The sequence below is a fragment of the Mus pahari genome, chromosome 17 (genome assembly GCF_900095145.1).
Source record: "Mus pahari chromosome 17, PAHARI_EIJ_v1.1, whole genome shotgun sequence".
Lineage (NCBI taxonomy): Eukaryota > Metazoa > Chordata > Mammalia > Rodentia > Muridae > Mus > Mus pahari.
Genome location: NC_034606.1, coordinates 48,083,822 through 48,089,679, shown reverse-complemented (window position 1 = coordinate 48,089,679; position 5,858 = coordinate 48,083,822). Strand labels below are relative to the sequence as shown.

The window sequence follows — 5,858 nt, the reverse complement described above, 5'->3', positions numbered from 1 at the left end:
CCGCCATAGAATATCCTGCTAAGTGAACACGCTGCTGCCCCTACAGTCGTGCTGGCATGTCAGGGGCATCCTGTTTGGGGCTGTGAGTACACACATGGTCTCCAGGGGTATGTGTATGTGTGTGTGTGTGTGCCTCTGTGTGTGTCTATGTATGCCCCATGTATTGGGTTCCCACGGAAGCTACTTTTGTCATTCCGCGCGGCTGAATGTTGAGTGTCCACAGAACAGCAATGGCATGCAGTCCTCTGGTTTTACATCCGTGGCTCCTAGCACCTAGGGGATCCTCAGAAAAGGGTAACAGCAGCAGCTAAATTAAGCTTCTCAGCCCCAGATCGCCCCAGATAGCCTTGGAAGATGAGCAGTTCATCCTGGTTAAACAGTGGGCTGAATGAGCCCCTATTCTCTCTGAACTGAGGCTCCTCTCTGGTATAAAGTCTCATGAGTGGGAGTTAACAGGGTGTTGGAGAAACACGGAAGTGAGCATGGGATCTGCCCTTCCCCTGCCCCCTAGACCAGGCTTTTTTGTGATAGGATTATGGCCATCAGGCACTGAAGTGGCAGCTGAAGCCAGAAGAAGGGGAGGGGGACTCCAGGTGAACTTGAGGAGGTCAGGAAAGACTCGAGGCTGGCCGAGGAGGGCCTGGCCAGCCTGGATTTGAGTTCTCAGAGACCTTGGTCAAGTTAACCCGACCACTTTCCACCCCTCTTCCCATCCTACTGAGGTATTCAGCAGTTCCTGTGCAAACCTCTTGCTAACTATGGCTGGGAGACCTCAGGCGTGCACAGTGAATGCTATAGCTTGATGCTGTCTTCCCAGCCGTGGGATCACTGTATACCCTGCCCACTGGAGTACTATGGGCCTAGCATTTCTCTCTTGGTACCCTCTCTTCTGTGCCTGGCGTTTGGCAACCTCATGGGCTGGGGTCTCACTAGGGTCTTCCCAGACCTCCTGCAGGTGACAGAGAGTCAGTCCGTACACACTCACATCTGAGCCAAGGTGGGGCCAGACCTAGCCTTCTCTCTGAGGCTGTGTGTCAGCATAGGGCCTGTCCCAGATGAGGGCTGCAGGCCCAAGATCGAATGGCTTTGACGTAGCATCCTGTGGGGACTCTTGGCTGGGCCTTAGGGGAATCCTGGTTCATTGGGTCTATTTGATGGGTGGCCATACTTGGTGGCTTTGTTCTAGGTGCTGTGGTCTTGCAAGGTGCTCAGAAGTGGTTGACCTGGTTGGGTCGCTGCTCCCACCCTGCCTGAGGATGGCGTGGACTCTTGTAGAGAAAGGAAGGGCAAATCCTAACTGGTCTACTGCTGCGGAGTCAGCAGAAGCAGGCCATGGAGCCCAGGGAGGGGTGGCCTCCATTAGGCTGAGTCTCACCAAGTCAGGGTGGGCAAAGGCCTACATTCAAAATGTGTCTGGCCTTTAACTAGCCATGTGCCTTTCTTAGACCTTCTCATGCCAAGGAGCCTGGGGACCAGAGGACAGTGGCTCTTCTCACAACCACAGGTCCAGCAGTTGGTCCCCAGGAGGATGAACTCAGAAAGAACCATCCCTGACTTTCAGGATCCAGCTGAGCCCATCTAGGGAAGGTTAGGCTCTGCCACGCAAGGATCTTAAGAGGATCCTGGGGCTGGTGAGATGGCTCAGCGGTTAAGAGCGCCGACTGCTCTTCCAAAGGTCCTGAGTTCAAATCCCAGCAACCACATGGTGGCTCACAACCATCTGTAACAAAATCTGATGCCCTCTTCTGGGGTGTCTGAAGATAGCTACAGTGTACACTTACATATAATAAATAAATACATACAAAAAAAAAAAAAAAAAAGAGGATCCTGGGAGGTGGCCAAGGTAAGAAAAGCTACGGACATCAAAGACAGCAGGGCAGGTGGAGAGCCCAGGAGGAAGGGACGCCGCAGAGAGGTTAGGCATCAAGACCAGAAAGAGTGAGAGTCACAGGCCAGGCATCATTGCAGCCTGCAGAGCTGTGTCGAGGGAAGGAAAAGAGGAAGCCCCAGGCTGGATGCCGAGGAAGTGGTGGGCGGCAACTGAGAGTGCAGGATCTGGGGTGACCAGAGATTGGGGAGTCAGGAGGGGAGCTTGTGCAGTTACCTGTTAAGGACAGGTCTCATGGAGCTCAGGTCGCTGCCCTTAAACTTGATCATCTGTAGTCAAGGATGACTTTGAACTCCTGACCCTCCTGCCTTTACCACCCAAGTTCTTCGATTCTAACTATGCCCTACCACACCTGGCTTATGCCCTGCTGGGGATTGAACCCCAGGGCTCCATGCATGCAAAGCGAACACTCTGCCCACTGAGCTATATCTCCAACCCTGAGCTAGTATTTTAAAAGGAGACTGAGGGAGACAAAATTTAGAGCTAAGATGAAAGGATAGACTATCCAGAGACTACCCCATCCAGGGATCCATCCCATCATCAGCCACCAAACCCAGATACTATTGCACATGCCAGCGAGATTCTGCTGAAGGGACCCTGATATAGTGGCCTCTTGTGAGGCCTGGCAAACACAGAAGTGGATGCTCACAGTCAGCTATTGGATGGAACACAGGGCCCCCAATGGAGGAGCTAGAGAAAGTACCCAAGGAGCTGAAGGGGGNTGCAACCCTNTAGGTGNAACAACAATATGAACTAACCAGTACCCCCTGAGCTCGNGTCTCTANCTGCATATGTAGCAGAAGATGGCCTAATCGGCCATCATTGGGAAGAGAGGCCCCTTGGTCTTGCAAACTTTATATGACCCAGCACAGGGGAAGGCCAGGGCCAAGAAGTGGGAGTGGGTGGGTAGGCGGGGGTGGGGTATAGGGAACTTTCGGGATAGCATTTGAAATGTAAATAAAAAAATATCTAATAAAAAAACTGGGAAGAAGTCAGATGACTTGCTAATGTTTTAGATGGCCCGGGGTCTACTGGTTGGAACTCTGCGGCATTCTCCTGTCATCTTTCTAAAATGCAATGACATTTTCCTTCTAACGTAAAGGCTCCCAGAGGCTATGCCTGTTTTATAGCCACCCCACCCCCACCCTGCCTCTGCCAACCTCCCCCAACCTCTTGCAGACCCTGATGCCCTGCTCATCTTCACCGCCGCAAACCTTGTCTCTCACCACCTTCTCTTCGGTGCCCCGACACAGTGCCCTATGGGGGAAACTTCTAGAAGCTTTACCCAAGAGCTTTCTTGTGCTTGGAACCCTCCTGCCTGCCCGTTTCCCCCCCCCCCAACCCGGCTGCCTCCCACTCTTTTTCTGCCTTCAAAGTTCAGCCCGGTAAAGAGATGGGAAAGAAAGACATCAGAACCTTCACAGCTGCTCTGTCAGGGTGGCGAACTGCAGACAAGTCCGCCTTTCTTCTTGATCCTCCTTCCCTGTGGTTTCCAGAAATTCTATGGTGAGCCTGTGTGAGCTGCTTTCACTTTTATGGAGGGAGGGGGTGGGGAGGGACCTGAAGATTCTAATTCAGAAAACAATGACCCAGTCCAAGGATCTCTTCCCAGAAAGCTTCTGGCCTCTCTCAGGGTAGGTGGTAGCCTGTCCTCTGGGTCTTTCAGCCCCCTTCCTAGGACCCTTGGGGGTCCTCACACCATTCCCCTCATCCCCATTCGAGGACAACGAGCTGAGCTCTGTCTCCATCTCTACCCACCCTAATGCCCTTTTGGGGGGTACTGATGTGTGAAAAGGGAGACCCTGGATCCCCGGGCGACCCAGGTCTCTCTCACCAGCTTGCCAGTAAAGGGGCTCAAAAGGTGAACAGCTGTGAACTTAAGCCAGGCCAAACCTTCGACAAAGCGCTCATTTGGTTTGGGTCTCCGCGTGGCTCTCCTGTGCTCTGGGGTCTGGGGTCTAGGACCGTGAGAACACTTGGATGAAGCCAAGCTGTGGGAAGGGCCTGAAGCCAAGCTGCATCTGCGCGCAGCTATGATTCAGAGGTGTTGAACGACGTGACAGCCCATCCTGAGCATGCCATGTGGAGAATATTAGCACTAAAAACTCCGTAAGACACTCGCCGTTCAAAGGTCGCCTTCCAACGCCGGCGCCAGCCACTTGGCGACCGCTTGCCTGTCATGAATGGCTTGCCGGCTGCCCTGAGGTGTCCTGAGATTCACACTCTGGCACATGGCTGGGACTCAGGGACAAATCAGCAGCCCTCAGTCTCTGTCTTCCTGAGGACCCTTTAAAGAGTCGTAGCTCTCAGAGCTGCCAGAACGGATCGGAGGGCAGTCCCCCCAGGCCTCACATAAAGACCGTGGGAACGGCTTTCTTTTGGAGCCTGAAATCAAAGTGTTTTCCTTTAAAATCGACCTGAGTCAGGGCGGATCCCTTTGATCAGCACGCCTGGGCCCTTACTACTCTCACTCAGTGATGCGGGAGGGATTGAGTTGCAAGCAGAGCTGAGCTGGCCAAGGCTCAGAAGGGGCTGGTGGATTCTGGAGAGCTCGCTCCCCGGGTCAGGCAGCTGGAGCAGAGTTGGGGTGAGACCGGTGAGGTGAGACTTTAAGCTCTTACCCTCTGCACCTCCAGGTAGGCATAGTGCAAAGTCATTCCTCTCACCTGCCTCCTCCTTTAAAGGGCCACTGCCTGCCCTCCTGAGGACTCTTGGTTAGCCTTGTTAGAAGACTGTAGAGGGTTCCTGGGTTCACTTCCTGTAGAGCTGAAGGGTCTCCTTGAGCTGGGCAGACAGTAGGAGTTCCCCCTAATGCTTGTGGGATCCAGGTCAGTTCTGACAAACTTTCTCTTCAGCTCCTCCCTGTTGTCAGGCCTATTTGATAACCCACATTTAGGGAAGTGACCACTAATCTTTCAGCTCCCTTTGAAAGATAATATCTCTCTCTCTCTCTCTCTCTCTCTCTCTCTCTCTCTCTCTTTCTCTCTCTCTCCCCTCCCTTCCTCCCTCCCTCCCTTCCTCCCTCCCTCCCTTCCTTCCTTTCTTTCCTTCTTTTCTCACCAAGATAATGTTTCTCTGTGTAACAGAGCCCTGGCTGTCCTTGAACTGGCTTTGTAGACCAGGTAGGCCTTGAACTCACAAAATATCCACTTGCCCCTGCCTCCTGGGTGCTGAGATTAAAGGTGTGCACCACCACCTGAGGATGTTTCTTTCATTTGAATTTTACTTGCTCAGATATTTTAGAAACTAGCAGAATAGTGATTACAGAGTTGGGAGTGTGGGGGGAGGGGAGAGGGGCGGGACTCAGAGGTAACCAGTGTAGGGGGTGGGGGAGGGGCGGGACCCAGAGGTAACCAGAATGCAGTATCATCTTTACTTCATAGCCTTGCTTCTTGGGCAAACCTCATTTTGTCTCTTGAGCCTTTGTTACTTCGTCTGTGAACCAGAACTGTGCCCGAGGGACAGCAGCTTCTGTTATTACCCTGTATTGGGATCCAGTACCTGGGAGCATAGCTCAGAAAGGGGACCTGGAGGTGAAGGAGGGTTACTCCAAAATCAGGGACTGTAGGCCACAGTAACCCCAAATCAGAAGCTGCATGTTTTAGGGTGACCCTGTGTGAACCCAGTTGAGAATAACTGAAACTAGGTCGCACGCAGTGGCCCGACTCCGTGTGAAATGTCTGTAGAGGGCGGGGTCAGAATCTCCTCATCTCTCTCTCACTCAGACACCCCCTCCTGTCCTTCCATGTGGTCACCCTGAGTGGAAGTAAAGAGAGGAACATCATGTAAGGAGGTCAGGGTCACTGTGCTCTGGGGATTGTAATCACAGAAGATCCCACTCAAGTCAGGGGGTGGTGGTGCACACTTTTAATCCCTTGGAACTTTCTTTCTTTTTTTTTTTTTTTTTTTTTTTTTTTTTTTTTTTTTGTGACAGAAACAGTCACTCTGGGCAAGGCTGGGATCCTAGGGG

General features: G+C 52.6%; 1 protein-coding gene across 1 annotated transcript in view; it reads left to right on the top strand.

Annotated features, from left to right (window-relative positions):
- The first annotated feature begins 4,440 nt into the window (after window positions 1-4,440).
- Nfam1 (NFAT activating protein with ITAM motif 1) overlaps window positions 4,441-5,858 on the top strand; it is a 23,496-nt gene continuing 22,078 nt past the window's right edge. The window contains exon 1 of the mRNA XM_029548193.1: window positions 4,441-4,524. The gene's annotated coding sequence lies outside the window, so the exon portion shown is untranslated. The remainder of the gene's footprint in view (window positions 4,525-5,858) is intronic.